The sequence below is a fragment of the Colias eurytheme genome, chromosome 23 (genome assembly GCF_061535395.1).
Source record: "Colias eurytheme isolate Ceu_HAF_F1 chromosome 23, ilColEury1 Martin Lab GWU primary, whole genome shotgun sequence".
NCBI classification, from domain to species: Eukaryota; Metazoa; Arthropoda; class Insecta; order Lepidoptera; family Pieridae; genus Colias; species Colias eurytheme.
The window spans coordinates 335,212-352,565 of NC_143002.1; the positions used below are offsets into that span (position 1 = coordinate 335,212).

Sequence of the window (17,354 nt, forward strand, 5' to 3'; positions counted from 1 at the left end):
TAACGACGCAACGGATTTTGATGTGGTTTTTCTGTAATAGAGTGTTTCTTGAGGATGATTTTAGTATATGATTTGTTTCAACAAAGCGGTTGTAATATCGCGTGGAAATCTACATATTAATTGATATCTACTTGAAAAATGTTCTCTTAGAATCTAAGTAATATAATTTTTTGGAAAAATTAAAATACTACTTAGGTACAATTTTAACTCTTGCAAAAAATTATACATGAGTTTTTAAAAAAATTGTGCAAATTGAGAAGAAAACATTTTTGCATACTTATAGATTATACAGAGATGGATCATTTTTTTAACCGACTTCAAAAAAAGGAGGAGGTTCTCAATTCGACAGTATTTTTTTTTTTTTGTATATTTGTTACGCGATTACTCCGTCAATTATAAACCGATTTGAATAATTATTTTTTTATTTGGTAGGTCATACGCCAGAGGTGGTCCCATTGTCACCAGGTCAGGATCTGATGATGGGATCCCGGGGAAATCGAGGGAAACCCTCAAATTTTGTAGGCATAAACACTGTTTATCAGAAATTCTTTAAATTTGTACATATAGGTAATTAGGTATAGCTTGAAGTCGGTTTTTGTTTTTTTTCTAAAAATTTACTTTATTTAATAATACATAAAAAATATTACGAACTGCCAAGTATTTGTCACACACACACTGCTTATTGCTTATGGTCAATATCGACCCTTGACATTATAAATAACAAGATCTATACACATCAACAAGCCATCAGATAAACCGCGTAAAACCTCATGAAATTTGATTGTCCCAACTTAAAACGACCCTCCTTCATCCAGTTCATTGAATAAGATCTCCAATCGGATAGAAATCCTTAATGAGTTTTAGATTATCTTATATATTATTCCCGTTTTCAGTTGATCGCGAAATATCGAAGCTTTGATCGTTTAGGTTCAAAGTTTTCATGGTATTGATTTTAGTAAGCATTTTTTATTAAATGCTTCTTGAATCAGATCAAATATATTTTTTTTTGTTATCAGATCGTAATTATTGTAAGACTATTTTTGTTTTAATGTAGCAAAATAAGCCTTGAGAACTATTTTTAGGAACAATGCTCTATATTGTCTACTAGCTATGCTCCGCGGTTTTACCCGCAATGCTCCGCTCCTGTTGGTCTTAGCGAGACGATATATAGCATAGCATTCCTCGATAAATAGGCCACCGTAGTAGTTCCCGAGATTAGCGCGCTCAAATAAACAAACAAACAAACAACCAAAATCTTCAGCTTTATAATATTAGTATAGATGTGTGTCGGCAGATGTAGGTGTCTGTTACAAACTAAACTAATGAGCATTTTTGGTCATGCACATGCCAATTTTTTCAATACATTTATTTACCTACTTTATACATCAACCAAAATGTAATAAAAGTCGGTTAAGTGATTTTAGAGGTGTTTGTTAAAAAAAACTGTGAGACGAAAGTTTTGCTATAGACATAATTATACGTATTTAGATTAAATAACTTTTTAAGTGATTCAAATATGAATAGGCATCATCTAAAGATATTTCTTTAAAATTTTACTTCAAAACACTGATAAATTGGCTTTAATTAAAACAAGAAGAATCTTCGTAACTCAATTATGGAACCGTTTCAAAAATTTATTCGCTTCGGTCATCATGAAAACTTTCTCTAATAATCTGCAAAAGAAATGGTTAATTTACATTGTTCTTTTGTTTATAAATGCCACGTTTTATGTCTATGAATTATTATATTTTCTTAAGTTTTTTGGGAGTTCCTTCCACGATGATATTATAACATATAGGTACATACATATTACATATATATACAGTTAGAGGTATCAAACTCTAAGCCAAGTTTTATGTTAATGCGTCCTACATCAGCCAAAAAGATTACATAAAAGGTGAATGAAGAACTGTCTAGGGGGAGACAAGTGGCTTTCTATTAGCGTAAAGTTTAATAGAATAGATTATGAATGTATGCGATTGACGTTTGATAACGACGACGACGACGATTGATTACGTCAATCTCATACATTCATAATCTATTCTATTAAACTTTACGCTAAAAGAAAGCCACTTGTCTAGGGGGCAGGGAATTAACATAATATTTTTAACAAACAAGCTCATCATTCTTTTGTTCACAAGGCTATTGCAATGAAAAAGTAAGAGGAATCGTCGTGATCGATAGTTGAAAAATTTGACATAATGTGACATCTACCAATATTATGTACTTGGTCAAGGGTGGAAGATTATAACATTTACCCATATAGCAAACAAAAGAACCTAATTATGATAATGGATAGAACATTACCGCTTCATACCGCTTTTAACACCAAATAATATATTTCATAACAAGTAACTAAAACATTGTAACCTAAATTTACTTGCATGTGGAACTCACGTAAAGTTTATACTCAGCAGTCTATTATTTGCACGGTTCCAACTTATAGGTGTCGTGTTTAAAAGTTTTTGTATTAGGTATATATACACATACACTGCTATTAGCTTAGTTTGAGGATGATAGAATATTTTATATTTTGGTTAAAAACTATTTTATTTGGACGATATTCCAAGAATTTTCATTCCAGGCATTGAGATATACATATATGGAGACGACACCGCCTACATCACTTATGTTCCGCTCAACATACGCCACATGACGTATGTTGAGCGGTTTTTTTTAATGGTTTTAAAGTGAAACGCATCAAATATGCCTTCGTGTGTGTTACGATATTGCACAAATAATACAAATAATACGGAAATGTGCAAAGGAATAACTTTCATCGGTAAGAACCTAACTAGATAATAATTTTTAAAACTTAGTTAGAGCAAAAAAATGGCGCACAGATTTTGTTCGTGGTGTCTCCTCCATACGTATAGTAATATTATCTCAATGATTCCAGGTGACAATTTTCTGGTAATAGTTAGTATTCAAGAATCAAGAGATAATAAATTGTTTGTTAATAGAATAACTTTTATGTAAGAGTTATACAAATGTTCTATTATTATGTAAATTCTGCAGCAAATATTTTTATTCTTAATTTTTATGCTGATCTTGATTCTAACTGTAGATATATTGTTACGAATGAATATTATAAAAAATGTAATTATTAAAAATAAGAAGCCACATGGACGCCACAGATCTACACAAAAGTACAAGGATATTATGAAGTCATTTGAATAACCACAGATACAAAATTAACAACACAATTAAGTACCATTCAATTTCATTTAAAAATAAATATAACGTTGATAAATTGCTCGCAAATTAAAACAATAAATGACTTCTATGATTGCCCATCTTTAGCGGCCCTTAATTTTAAAATGGCGGACATAAATCAGCTGACTTATTTCTGACGTTAGTAATTTTTGTTTCGAAGTTTATAACTCAATCTATTTGAGCATTTCCCAGGGGGTGGTTTTTTGTTTTTCCATTGGGTTTTTGCGTCTTCATTATGATAAAATTTCTTGACCATTTCGAAGACTGTTTTAAGGGTTCGATGGACAAATGTTATTAGAGTATAGCTCTTATTTCCTAATGTAGAGGGCCTTGATTCTATATTTTCGTAAAGCACTTACCACGATGAAATATACATACATTCAACCATCATTCAACATATTATATGTATTGTAATACAGAAACAACAATATGTGTAATCGCAGAATGTGGAGGGAAAACTATAAATAATTGATATAATAAAAAAAACACGCTTCAAATTATTGTATTGTCACCGATCCTTTATAAGTGTACAAAGTTTGAATTAAATCTGTTCGTTTGAAGTGGATCAAAATCGAGTCTTAAAGAATTGTTTATATATGTACAAACATACAGGCAAAGCTAAAAAAAAGCGTGTTTAAATGTTTATGACTCTATTCTCTATTTATTAATTAAACCACTGTCAGAGAATACATAATAGTAGCTAAACGCTATAGAACGGACACTCTCCGCCTCCCGCCAAAATTAAACACTTACCTCACCCCGCACGATCACGCTATAGATGGCCCGCATTTTTCTGCAAGGACGATACGCAACGAAGATTGACAACATTAATCAAATTGACTTAAAGTAATTTTATTATTTTGGATTTGTGATTATCGTTTTTCGTAGAAAATGGTTAGATATTGTGCTGTTTACGGATATATATTTCATCAGAAAAACGCGAATTTCTTTACGCTAGTCATAAATGTGCCAACCATAAAGCGTTAACATACACATTTCCACTCTCTACAGTGTGACTGTCAAAACGATAATTTTATATGGAGTGTCCGGGGTGTGCCATTGTTTTAAAATCGGACAATTTGTTTGTCACTTCATAGAATTAAATTAAAAGATAATAAATAAACAATTTACAGATGAAATATTGTGTTTCGCTCCACATTAAACATGTCCAAATCGTAATTTTCTAAAGAAACGCGTCAGGAGAGTTACCTGCCGTCAAAAGTTTTTGTAAATCACATTTGCACGTGACTTGCTTCCTTATTTTGATTGTTGAATGGTTTATTGATTATTTCCGAACGAAAACTTATTTAGTTTTTAAACAAAAAAAAAATATGTTTTCTTATATTTTGTCTATAAATTTCCTGAGATTAGCGCGTTCAAACAAAAAACTCTTCAGCTTTATAATATTAGTATAGATTAGGTTATAGACAAAGCGGGCGAAGCCGTAGGCGGAAAGCTAGTCAGATATAAATTAGGCAATATTCTTAAAAAGGACAGAAATTATACATTTTCTTGCCTAATATTTATACAGAGTATAAAGCGTATAGACAGAGGCGTGTAATCCTTTCTGCAAATTGTAACATCTGCGCCTAAATTAGTATTATTGTAGACGGGTGACACGTTCTGTACTAAGTTGTTTATTTTATTAATTATAAGGTTTTATTCTAATGAAAAAAACGAAATAAAGGATAGAGAATACATTTAATTGTAGAAGTGTAAACTAGGATTATACAATCTATTTTAGAATAGAAGAATAGAAGTGAATTTGTGTGATGAACATAGATTCACAAATGTGAATTTGTGTGATGAACATAGATGTTTGCTCTGTATCTGGGTGTTAATTATCTATATAAGTATTTATTTAAAATTATATATGTATGTTTATCAGCCATCTGGTTTCCATAACACAAGCGAAAGCTTAATATATGCAATATTTTTTCTATTGGTCCTGAAATTCTCAATTTAATCAAAATCAGTCCAGCGGTTTATAGTTAACGTTCAGCAAGCAGTTCTACGTATGTAAAATATTAGTAGGGATTGCAATACGATATTTCATTCGATAATTCATTAAAATCCACTCGACTCCACTTGATTGGATTATCTTCATCGACTATTAGTTATCCGTGTTATTTAAATTGACCCATATTCGAATATATTCAATTAGTACATTAATATTATAATTATGCAACATAAAATAAAATACAACTAGACTCTACATTACCGTATTCCATTGCTTAAATGAATGAAAACTTCGTAAAGAAATTCTTAGTAAATTAAAAACTACATAATGTTATATTATGTGTATGTTATCACTTCTTATTAGGCGAATATAACACAGAAACCTAAATGACCAAGAACCAAACAAAAAACGTCATATAAATCTTGTGGAATCTTGGTCAGTGCAGTAGAAGATTCCTGTTTTTGCAGTGGAACAAAATTTGAGATATTCAATGCAAATCATAATTTGAATTTATATTTAAGAAAGTTTTATGCATATAATATTATACTAGCTGTGCTTTGCGGCTTTACCTGCATTTCTCCGTTCCTACTGGTGGTGATATACCGATAGCGTGATGAATGATGATATAGCTTATAGCCTTACAATAAATGGGCTATCTAACATTGAAAGTTTTTCAAATCGGACCAGTAGATATACCTTAAAGTACGAGGATGGTTCTTATGGATATAAAACGTAAACATGTACCACAGGCGAAGTCGGGATGGACCGCTAGTAGTTTATAATTTATTCCTAACATTGATTTGACCATAAATGCGGAAGCGAAGCATTAGTTTGATTGGCAAACCTCAGCCCAGTTTGATGCAATTGCACTCGTTTAATCATTTTACTGGCTTTTATTATTAAAGCAATCTACTAATATCATAAATGTGCATGTATGTTTGTTTCGTACATAAAACGGTTGGTCGAAAAGAAGTATAGTAAGAAGTTACATTATATAAATAACTAGCTATCCTTAAAGCTTCATGTATATTATCTATACTAATATTATAAAGAGGAAAGGTTTGTATGTATGTATGTATGTATGTAGATATGTGTGGTTTTCACGCATAAACTGCTGGACCGATTTTGATGAAATTTGGCACAGATAATCTTTAGACCCTGAGAAAGAACATAGGCTACCTTTTATTGCGAAATATGTACCACGGGCGAAGCCGGGGCGGACCGCTAGTTTACAATAAACCAAGTTTAGTAATAAACTGCAAGTTAGCTCGTAAAACAATAATGAACACGTGGCCAGCCCCCGTATAATATATCTTACGCTATGCGTACTCAAAACCGTTTTCCTGAACATCTTAAACAACGTTTTGCCGGTATACGTGTTGTGAAACTCATTATTATTTTAATCAGCGGTCGCCCAGCTCCCGAGTCCCGTTTTATTAAGGATTTGCAGGGAAATTGAAATAAACCCTGCGCGTACACAAAAGGGCCTGAAATTGATGATTAGAGTAAAAAATTGGGTAAGATAGCGCTGTTTTTGTGGAGTTATGTGGTAACATTTTTGTAATGGTTGAGGAGAAATATTCATGTGGCGGATTTGAATGGAATATTTTGTGTCCTTGTTCAAAGGGATTTAGTTTTATAGAATGACATTTTGAAAGACGACATTTTCAATAAATCATGGTGTTTATGTTAAAACAAAGAGATAAAGCAGTTTGATATAAATAGCATAAGCATAAATGAAATTATATTTGAAGTGAAACTTCTTTATCGGGGTTGGAAAAAAATTTAGTGTAACATTTTTTCGTTACGCGTGAAATTTTTCCGTTACGTGCCATCTTTTTTTTATCCCTACCACGCGTGATTCGACGTATTTCTGTAAAGTTGCATATAGTAAATTATTTTTTGAAAAATAAGGTCATAAAGAAGTTTCACTTCTTACGTGTGTACACTAGTACACGCACACATTTTTTTTAATTAGGAATACTTTACATACTGCTTCTGAAAGCACTGTTTAAATAGGTCAAATAGAGGTGGCTTTTTCTTAAAATTAAAAAATACAAATTATACCTCATTACAATTTAATGAATAAACTACGATAGACGGAGTTGCTCATAATTAATTTAGAATTTGTTTTCTGAAAATAGATAATTACTTATTAATAATATTCCCTCGTTCCAGTTACTAAAATTATTTTTAGGTAATTCCTTGTTAACAACCCAATAAATGAACTCACTTGCGTAATAAATAGCACAATTTGAACCGCCCTGCTCACAAACATAATAACATTAGTGCAAGCTGGTCTAGACTCCAGACTAGATCATTTAATGCTAACACTAAGTGTTAGACAGGCTTTAAATTGTACAGAAGAATTGCTAGAGGTTTAGTGTAGTTAGTTTGTTAGAAACAGAAGAATAAGTTGATGGGGTTCGTTTATTAGAAAGTTTTCTGTGGAAATAAAATTGTTAGTAGATTGTATTTAGTTTAGTGGTAGATACCACAGATAGCAAAATACTTTGGGATCACTTGATAAATACCAATCAAACCATGTACAAAGCAGCTGGTTTGTGCATGATTTGATTAAATTTTTAAAAATGTGAAGTGTGAAGGAGATTTCTAAATAGGTTTAGAGACAATTTATAGGAAAAATTTTGCAATTAATTTCTAAAATTCTAAAATAATGTTATTAAATTTATATACCTAAACCAAAAAAGGGGAGTAATTTACCATTGTAATAATACATATTATCTATCTACGAAGGTATGGCTGAACTAAATATTGGATTTTTTATTTTAGATAGTATGGCAAAGGTTTGTTTTCGCTTGCGTATTTTAATGTTCCCGCCATTTATCACTTTGATACATATTAATTATAGATTTTGTTGTCTTCTATACATATAATAAAATCGTAGGAAAGTCAAAACTGTACATTGAATATTTTTTTAAAAGAATACATAATCCATGATCTATAATCGATATAGAAGCCAAAAACATAGTTTTTAGAATTTTTGTCTGTTTGTCTGTTTGTCGGTTTGTCTGTTTGTCTGTTTGTCTGTATGTTTGTCCAGGCTAATCTCAGAAAGTACTGCACGGATTTACTTCAAATTTTGCATGAATATTACTAACAGGTCGGGTCAGGCTGTTATATACATATTATCATGCTATCACCTTCGGGGGAGGAGCTGTGAACCTTTATTTTTCTTACGTATTCTGTGTACTACGAAGGCGTACAATATAAAGACTCATGTTTAAATGTTGTTTTTGAGTAAGCCATGCTATTGTCTACCTTTACACTATAAAAACTACATCATTTAATTAATTTTGGCAGAGAAACAGTATAATGAATCTTAGTAGTATAAAGACAAATTTAAAACAGCGCCATCTATGAGATTTCATTAAAATTAAATCAATTTACATAATATTAACGCTCCTTGGAAATTCATAATTTAAATATTATGATGTTGGTGAGTTTGTTTTTTTTTTTAAAGTTAAATAAATAATTCATATCTTCCCAGAGTAAATTTCAGGTGCGCTTATATTTCATGTGAATATACTAAATTTTTATAAGTGAGGGTAGATGTTTATTATTTGATGTTAGTTACAGTTATATAGGTAATAGACGTAGTATTTGTATTCTCTTTGGGTAATAGTAGATAACAGTGATTGTGTTCATTGGTTACATTTTTAAAAATCTTCGGCTTTTTTTTAATTTTCGCCTTCTTGCGTTCCCACAAAAGTTAAGTTGTAGCTTTTATTTTTATTGTTTATTATAATTATATAGTTAGACTCATGTTTTTAATTAGTTAAAGTTATGACAAAATAAGAAAATGATGAAATTTTATTTTTATCATGTATAACTTTTACAAGACTATATTATACGCCCAAAGAAGGTCACTTTAGTTCTTGATAAAACTTTATTTGTTAGTAGCTTTTTATTAAAATTAGGTACACTTATCTTTTGATTTTTTTTTATTTACAGATTCAATGTTCATAAAAATTGACGATTTGCGTGAGGATGTAGTGGAAATTAGTAACTTTGCGCGTGGTCAATCAATATTCAATACATATTATAATAAAATTCTAGAAAAGTGATGTCTGTACAATGAAAATATGTAAAAAAATAGCAGGGGTTATTATTAAATCGATCTCAAACCCAAAACTGTAGTTATATTTTTTTTGTCTGTATGTCTGTATGTTTGTGCACGCTAATCTCAGAAACGGCTTATCCGATTTAGATGCGGTTTTCACTAATATATTGTGGTAATCTTCATTTAACATTAAGTGTTTATTTCATGTTAATCGGTTTGAAAATAAAAAAGTTATGACCATTTAAGTATTCACGGCGAACATTTGCAAAGGCATTCTATTGTACACTATACAGTATAAAACGTAAGTTATCTGATATACGCTACAGTAATTATTCCTTATAAATGTCCAGGTGATCAAATCGAAAGTCCCCAAGGGTGGGGGGGTAAGCTGAGGTAGTAGGGGGGGAAGGGGTCAAATTAGAATTATGCTTACTTCTAGGTAAATTTTATACATAAAAATGTGTCCTTTAAATTATGTCGTATTATATTTTTAACCCCTTTTAACCATTTTTAACCATCAAAAAGATGGGTGATAAGTGTTTGACCGCTATGTTTGTCTGTTTGTGCCACCGTAGCTCGCTAACAGGTAATACGAATTAGATGCGTGTTAGGCAGCATATTTTCCGACGCTGGTTCTTAGATAAAATGTATCAAAATCGGTTCATCCATTTATTATACCTAGGTATATAGAGGTAAAAGTGGGAATGTGGGAAAAAATATTAGTTATATTTTTATCCAATTCGGTTTATCCATTTATTAGATTACAGCGGTGAAAGTGGGAATGAACAATAATCGAATGTGGTCAAATAATATACTCAAGCGGCATATCAAAATATAAAAGAGCAACGTGTTTTATCGAAATCGGTTCATCCGTTTATTACAATTAGGGGTGACAGTGGTTAGATAAATAAACCAAATGGAGCATCAAACGACAGGATATGACGTGTACATATAGGTATAATTAGATAATATGGTTTACATCAAAATCGGTTCTGCCATTTACTAGGTGTGGAAAGAGAAGGGTTGAAAGTCTGTGAAAGAAGAGGGGGATATGGGAGCGAGAGGATAGCCACACCCTGGAAATTTTGAACTCTACTCAAAGCCACAGCCAGCCAAAGCCAAGGCCTGGCTCTTGGCAATTTTTTTTCCTAAAGATACCACTTCTTTTGCCACTGTGATCCATTACAATTTGTGCACGGTTACGGCCCAACTTAAAAGATGTCAAGGAGCAACAAACTTATAGATATCAATATGATGTAGGAATGTAATATGGAGGTAGAGGTAGGTCTCGCTCACTTGAAAATATCACATGAAAATAAGAAACCGAAGTTAAAAATTTAAAAATTAAAAAGAAAAACCCAACGCAACGAAGGAAAAGGAATAAATAATAATTTTACAAACTTCCCGACGATCTTTAAAATTAAGTACCATTATAAAAAAAATATAATTGTATATGATATGATAATGATGGTATGGCAGCCCCGATGACTTTGTTTTTTTATTTTTATAAATATTTAAAATGGTATTTATTTTTAAAGATCTTCGGGAAGTTTGTAAAATTAGTGAAACTTTTATTACATCGTCTTAAACTTTTTGGTCTGTGTAGCGCATGTCGCGTGACGGTCGGCTGCCGAGTAGGTATTAAGCAGTGTTCGGAGTCATTATCGTACAAATACGATAATTTTGTGCCTAAGTTTCACTTTTACCGTGGTTTCATAAAACCACACAACATTTTTTCCTTTTTCTATGCACTTTTCTTCGTTGCGTTGAGTTTTTTTTTTATTCAATTTTTATTGCACGGTCTAAACGGTTTAGTTACTACGGCGTGAGACAGGAAAGATCTGAGCGCTGAGACAAACGTCAAAACGCAAAGGAATAGAATCCGCTATCGATACTAATTATTGTCTTAAGCGTATGATGTTTTGATAAGGATTTGTTCACCTTACCAACGACGACGACGACCACGAACAAAATTTTCATCCAGTCGTAATTTAACAAAATTGTGCAAAACACAATTAAAAATAAATTATTAAAATTTCCTGTCGTTCTGGTGATTGGAATTTTTATTTTTGAGATCAACGAATGAAAAAATATATTTTTCGTAGAAACGGTTATATATATTGTCAAAAGCATCCATACAAGGAAGGAAGAAAAATAAATTTGCTCCCTTCCCTCCTGGTGCCTAAAAATAATATGACATAATTTAAAATAAATTTTACGTAGAAAATTAACTAGGTATTTATTTTTATTTTTTAGCTCAGTTTAGTAATAAATTTTACTAACAGTTCGTTTAATTATTTATGGTAGTACGTGTTTATTCAATAAAAGTTAAGTAGTAACTACCTACTATGCAGTCACTATTCCACGCGGACGAAGTCGCGGGCACAGCTAGTTTATAATAAAAATGTCGAATATCTATTTAAATGTAGGATAATCCTATTATTTATACCAATTCATCGAAATATTATGGAATGCCCTTTGATCTTTAAAGATATTAAATTAAAGAATCAATCAAAAGCGTATGTAATATTAATTCTCAGTCCAATATCGATAAAAACGGTTCAAAATCCGATCTAATACTTTTAGCACACACTCATACAAGAAGATTGTAATAAAGTTTATTAGAATATAATCCTCGTAACAAATAATAATCTCTTGCTTTGTGAAATGGAGCCTGTATCAATCCTACTTAATATTATAAATGCGAAAGTTTGTGAGGATGGTGTGTGTTTTTTTTCTCTTCTCTTTCACGCAAATACTACTGAACCGATTACAATGAAATTTAGCACACACATAGAGGGTAACTTGACTAGGATAGGTTTTATCCCGGAAACCCCACGGGAACGGGAACTATGCGGGTTTTGCTTACAAAACGCGGGCGCAGCCGCGGGTGGAAAGCTAGTAGATATATCATATTGATAAAATTGTTCTGTGATAAAATTTCGTTTTTTAGAGAGAGCTTGGTATTTGAAATTAAACTTTTAATATTGATGTTGGAAGATAATTGTTTTATACACTTATGAAAAGAGAGGTTATTGGTATTTTAATAATTTCATATTGCTTTATCGTTTTTTTTTTTTTGTTTAATTTTGGTATTGTTTGGAGGAGGACAGAGGGAGGTTTTCGTATTCCAAATTAAAAGTTTAAATCAATATTCATATTATATGATTGATCTGTGTATATATCGGTTCATTAATTCTTAACAAAGGCAGACAGGGGAAGGTGGTTCGATATTTGAAATGAAGATGAAATCAATATTGTTACTGACTAGCTGTGCCGCGCGGTTTCACACGCATTGCTCCGCTCCTGTTGGTCTTACCGTGATGATATATAGTGATGATATATAGCCTATAACCTTCCTCGATAAATGGGCTATCTAACACTGAAAGAACTTTTCAAATCGGACCAGTAGTTCCTGAGATTAGCGCGTTCAAACAAACAAACTCTTCAGCTTTATAATATTAGTATAGATATGTTATTATTATATTATAATTCTTTTGTTATTTTGTTCAACAAGCGGTATATGTTGTTCTTTTAAGGGCGTATTTTACATTACTTGGTTAAAACGTATTCGTCGAATAACGTATAAAAATGCCTACAATTTCAAAAATGCCATCTAATTGCCCGTATTTGACAGTTAGAGCAGGCTCCAAGGAGATGTTCGTTTGCAAAAATAGCGGACCTAAATCTGACTTCTGATATATATTGTATAGGTCCCAGACATCCTATAGACAGATGTTGCCAACCAGTTTTGTGGTCCCCCTACCCGCACCCCGGTAATTAAATATGGCATACAAAGAAAAAAATAAAAATTTCCAAATCATGCCGTGTGGGGTATCAAATGAAAGAGCTTATTGAGTAGATCACGAATATATAGCATACTATATACATTTCTTACACTTTCTCTAAGATTTTTTAGAAAATTTACGAAAATGGTCCATTTTTGAGTTAACTTTAAACCACTATAGATTGAAAACTAATGAATATATTTTTTAAATTATTATTTTAAATAATTAACAATAGTCCATTGTTTATGATTCAATAGTTCGTAATATAATATAAGTGAGCTATGTGGTGGATTTGATGAAAATAACTATATACTATATGAACTTGAAAATATACTCGCCATCTTTGAATGCTCCCCCCACTCCCCCATGCAACTATTTCACTGTACGAAATATTGAATCGTAAACAATGGACTATTGTTAATTATTTAAAATAATAATTTAAAAAATATATTCATGAGTTTTCAATCTATAGTGGTTTAAAGTTAACTCAAAAATGGACCATTTTCGTAAATTTTCTAAAAAATCTTAGAGAAAGTGTAATAAATGTATATAGTATGCTATATATTCGTGATCTACTCAATAAGCTCTTTCATTTGATACCCCACACGGCATGTTTTGGAAATTTTTATTTTTTTCTTTGTATGCCATATTTAATTACCGGGGTGCGGGCAGGGGGACCACAAAACTGGTTAGCAACATCTGTCTATAGGATGTCTTGGATCTATACAATATATATCAGAAGTCAGATTTAGGTCCGCGATTTTTGCAAACGAAACTCCACTGAGAGTCCGGTCTAAGTATACAGGTGATATTTAAATATTATCGTGTAGATACCTAATACACTACTACTATTATTGGACGGGTAAGTTTTAACCAAGGATTGAAACATCAACCCTAAATTAACTAAATTAATTTTTATCTATTAACGTAAATGGGTGTAATGTGAATAAAAAAGTTATAAATGTTTTGTCGGCTCTACAAAATGCATTAACTATTAAAGTCCAATTACAGGTCCAACAAGTCAAAAGGAGTCGATAAATAAGGTCCCAGCTTGACCCGGGGCGTTGGACGAAGGGTTGACCCCGGGCAGGTGTCCTGGTGATTGATAAATAGTCTAAGAGTCTACGGTAAGGGAATGTCAAATAATAAAAACTGAAAGTTTTTTTTGTCTGTCCACTATACAGGTAGAAACAATTCTTTAAATGAAATGGAAAGAATAAAACTCGCGGAGGCTTTGGAATATATCAGGTACCTAATATTATGTAGGTAAAAATAAAATTATGCTTCAAAGTTCAAACTATGGTATAAAGCGTAGTTTTCATATACTTAAATATATGAAACAAAACGTACCTAACGTTTATATATTAGTTTGACCTGTGTGTTTAAATTTATATAACTGACTCTTTAGAATCGATTTTAACCCACTTGAATACATTCAATTCAATTATTGTACCTACACTTATCAAGGATAAGGTGATAATACAATAATTTCATGATGAAATATACCGGCCGAATTGATAACCTCCTCATTTTTTTGAAGTCGGTTAAAAAAATCCTCTATTAAGTAGTTTATTTTTCATTCGTTATTTTTAACTGATTTATTGATTACCCATTTATTAGTAATGATGTTAGGAACCACTTTGTGAACAGGCTGGCTGGTTTCAACGCCGTCGGCCATGGCCAACCATACTCCATAGCCGTCACGGGCTCTTACTCTAAAATGTTTATTTTTGTTGCAATTTAATCCGAACGTGGGATGCCTTTGAATCCCTACTATCCCTACTAATATTATAAATGCGAAAGTAACTCTGTCTGTCTGTCTGTTACGATTTCCCGCTTAAACCTCTCAACCGATTTTGATGAAATTTGGCACAGACAATCTTTAGACCCTGAGAAAGAACATAGGCTACTTTTTATTGCGAAATACGTACCACGGGCGAAGCCGGGGCGGACCGCTAGTCCTCTACTACCGCTAGTACTCTACCGCTAGTACTCTACTGCTAAATACACTTTAGTAAACATATTACTAAATATTTTATATGTTTAATAAAACTTTTATTTCTCCACCAAACCCGTATTTTACGTAAAACAGCACTCAAGTTTCATTCATTTTCAAACCAAAATATCACAGATAATAAATATCAATTAACAACATAAAACAATTGAATCAGTCAAATTATCGCATATATAAAACCTGATGACCGTAACTTTTCGGACCACGGTCGAATTGAATTGTCATTTCATTTAATTAGTCTCATTTTGACCGCAAACGATATTGGTAGTTTAATTAGCGGTTATATTGTATTAAAAGTATTCTTTATGATGTCTCGTTTGTTATTTTGATAAAATAAACTTTAATACCTACATAATTGAAGTATAATTGTATCTGAAAGTAGTATTCGCATCTTGCGTTATATCTTTTAAACAAATGATCCGATTTAGTTTATGAACTATATATCTTGCTAATCTCGTCTCTATGATACTGTTGGTATAGATAATGAAATAATTATTTATTTAACTAAAGTTCTCTAAGAAGGTCTTTTGATTCGTCAAAAAATGTAGGTACCATCAATTCGGAAAGCAGTTCCTTCAGACAATAAACGCGGTAGTTATTCTCTTGAGATCATATCATTTTACAAAATTTGCTTTTAACAAAAACACTAACACATTATCTAATGTACTTATTGGATAATTTCCATAGCAATCAACCACTATATATGTATATAATATTATATCTAGGTATTGATTTCAAAAAGAAGTACAGCTTTCATAGTTGATAACATAGTTTAGATTTGTTTAAATTGGTTTCACGTATCAAAGGAAATATTTTAACTGGAGTGTTCGAAACGTTGGGAAACAAAAGTTTACGTTTACAAAAATAGTTTTGGAATTGAATTTATAAAATATTCACGGGAATAACAATAACGAAAATCTAGTCTATATTTTTTTCTAAAACCTATCACATGTGTGTATGTGTGTGTATATGGAACAAGGTTCACATACACACACGTAAATTAATGACACAATTAAAAATTAATTAATGTAAAAAAAAATATTTGAAGTGACAGGTAAATTGGTTTCACAAATGAGCGCGTCAAAAAAATAAAATGTTCTAATTTTAAATTTGCGCGGGAGAAGAAATAATATATATTATAATGTTTAATTAAAAATAATGTTTTCTTTATCTAACCCGGGAATGTTCTTAAAACAATTAAAAATGACTAGCACTTGTATTTCTTATTAAGGGTGCACTCACACACATCAGTCACCGTCAAGTCACCGATGACTGATCGGTGACGGTTTGTGTACGTATCCACAAACACCAGTCACCGTCATGTTGTCCGTCAGTCACGTCGCCGGTTTGACTGAATCATTGAACACATACATCAGGTTAGTGAGTGATTAGACGTGTGTCATGCTAGAGAACATGTAGCAATTGACGGTAGCACGACGCTGACTGAACTGAGACGTGACGGCACCGGGTGAGTGGGGATAAAAGTATGATACATGTATGGAAAGATTATTTGACGTGCCTGACCGGGGACGTCACTGATAGATTTCGTGCCGGCGACTGTCGTGTGGGAACAGAGTCATACTAGAACTATTGATACATATTTTTTTTTAATCCTGTCCGGTGACGTGCCGTGACGGTGACTGATGTGTGTGAGTGCACCCTAAATGTGCTAATATTATGTATTAATTATCTTCAAATATTAAAAACATAATCTCACAGATAAAATGTATGTATGTAACTAATATCTTTCTTAATAAAAAAAACGTTTAAGGAAACGTAAGTATCTAACACAAGTTCTTATACGTAATTAAGGTATTATTTAAGTAAATAAAGATTATTCCTTATCTCTGTTATCACCATTGTATTTCATATTTATCTTTGTTAGCAGGAAACCCGGAAAATGTGACTGTGAATCATTGAGATAATATTAATATGGAGTCGACACCGCCTACATCACTTATGTTCCACTCAACATACGTCATGTGACGTATGTTGAGCGGTATTTTTTAATGGTTTTAAAGTGAAACGCATCAAACATGCCTTCGTGTGTGTTACGATATTGCACAAATAATACAAATAATACGGAAAAGTGCAAAGGAATAACTTTCATCGTTAAGTACCTAACTAGATAATAATTTAAAAAAAAAAAAAACATACCGGCCGAATTGATAACCTCCTCCTTTTTATTTGAAGTCGGTTAAAAACTTAGTTAGAGCAAAAAAATGGCGCACAGATTTTGTTCGTGGTGTCTCCTCCATACGTAGTAATATTATCTCAATGCTGTGAATACGT

At 31.8% G+C, this 17,354-nt stretch overlaps 1 protein-coding gene across 1 annotated transcript in view; it reads right to left on the bottom strand.

Annotated features, from left to right (window-relative positions):
- Positions 1-17,354, bottom strand: part of LOC149898080 (octopamine receptor beta-1R-like) — a 52,989-nt gene that overhangs the window by 22,116 nt on the left and 13,519 nt on the right. The gene's annotated exons all lie outside the window — the stretch shown is intronic.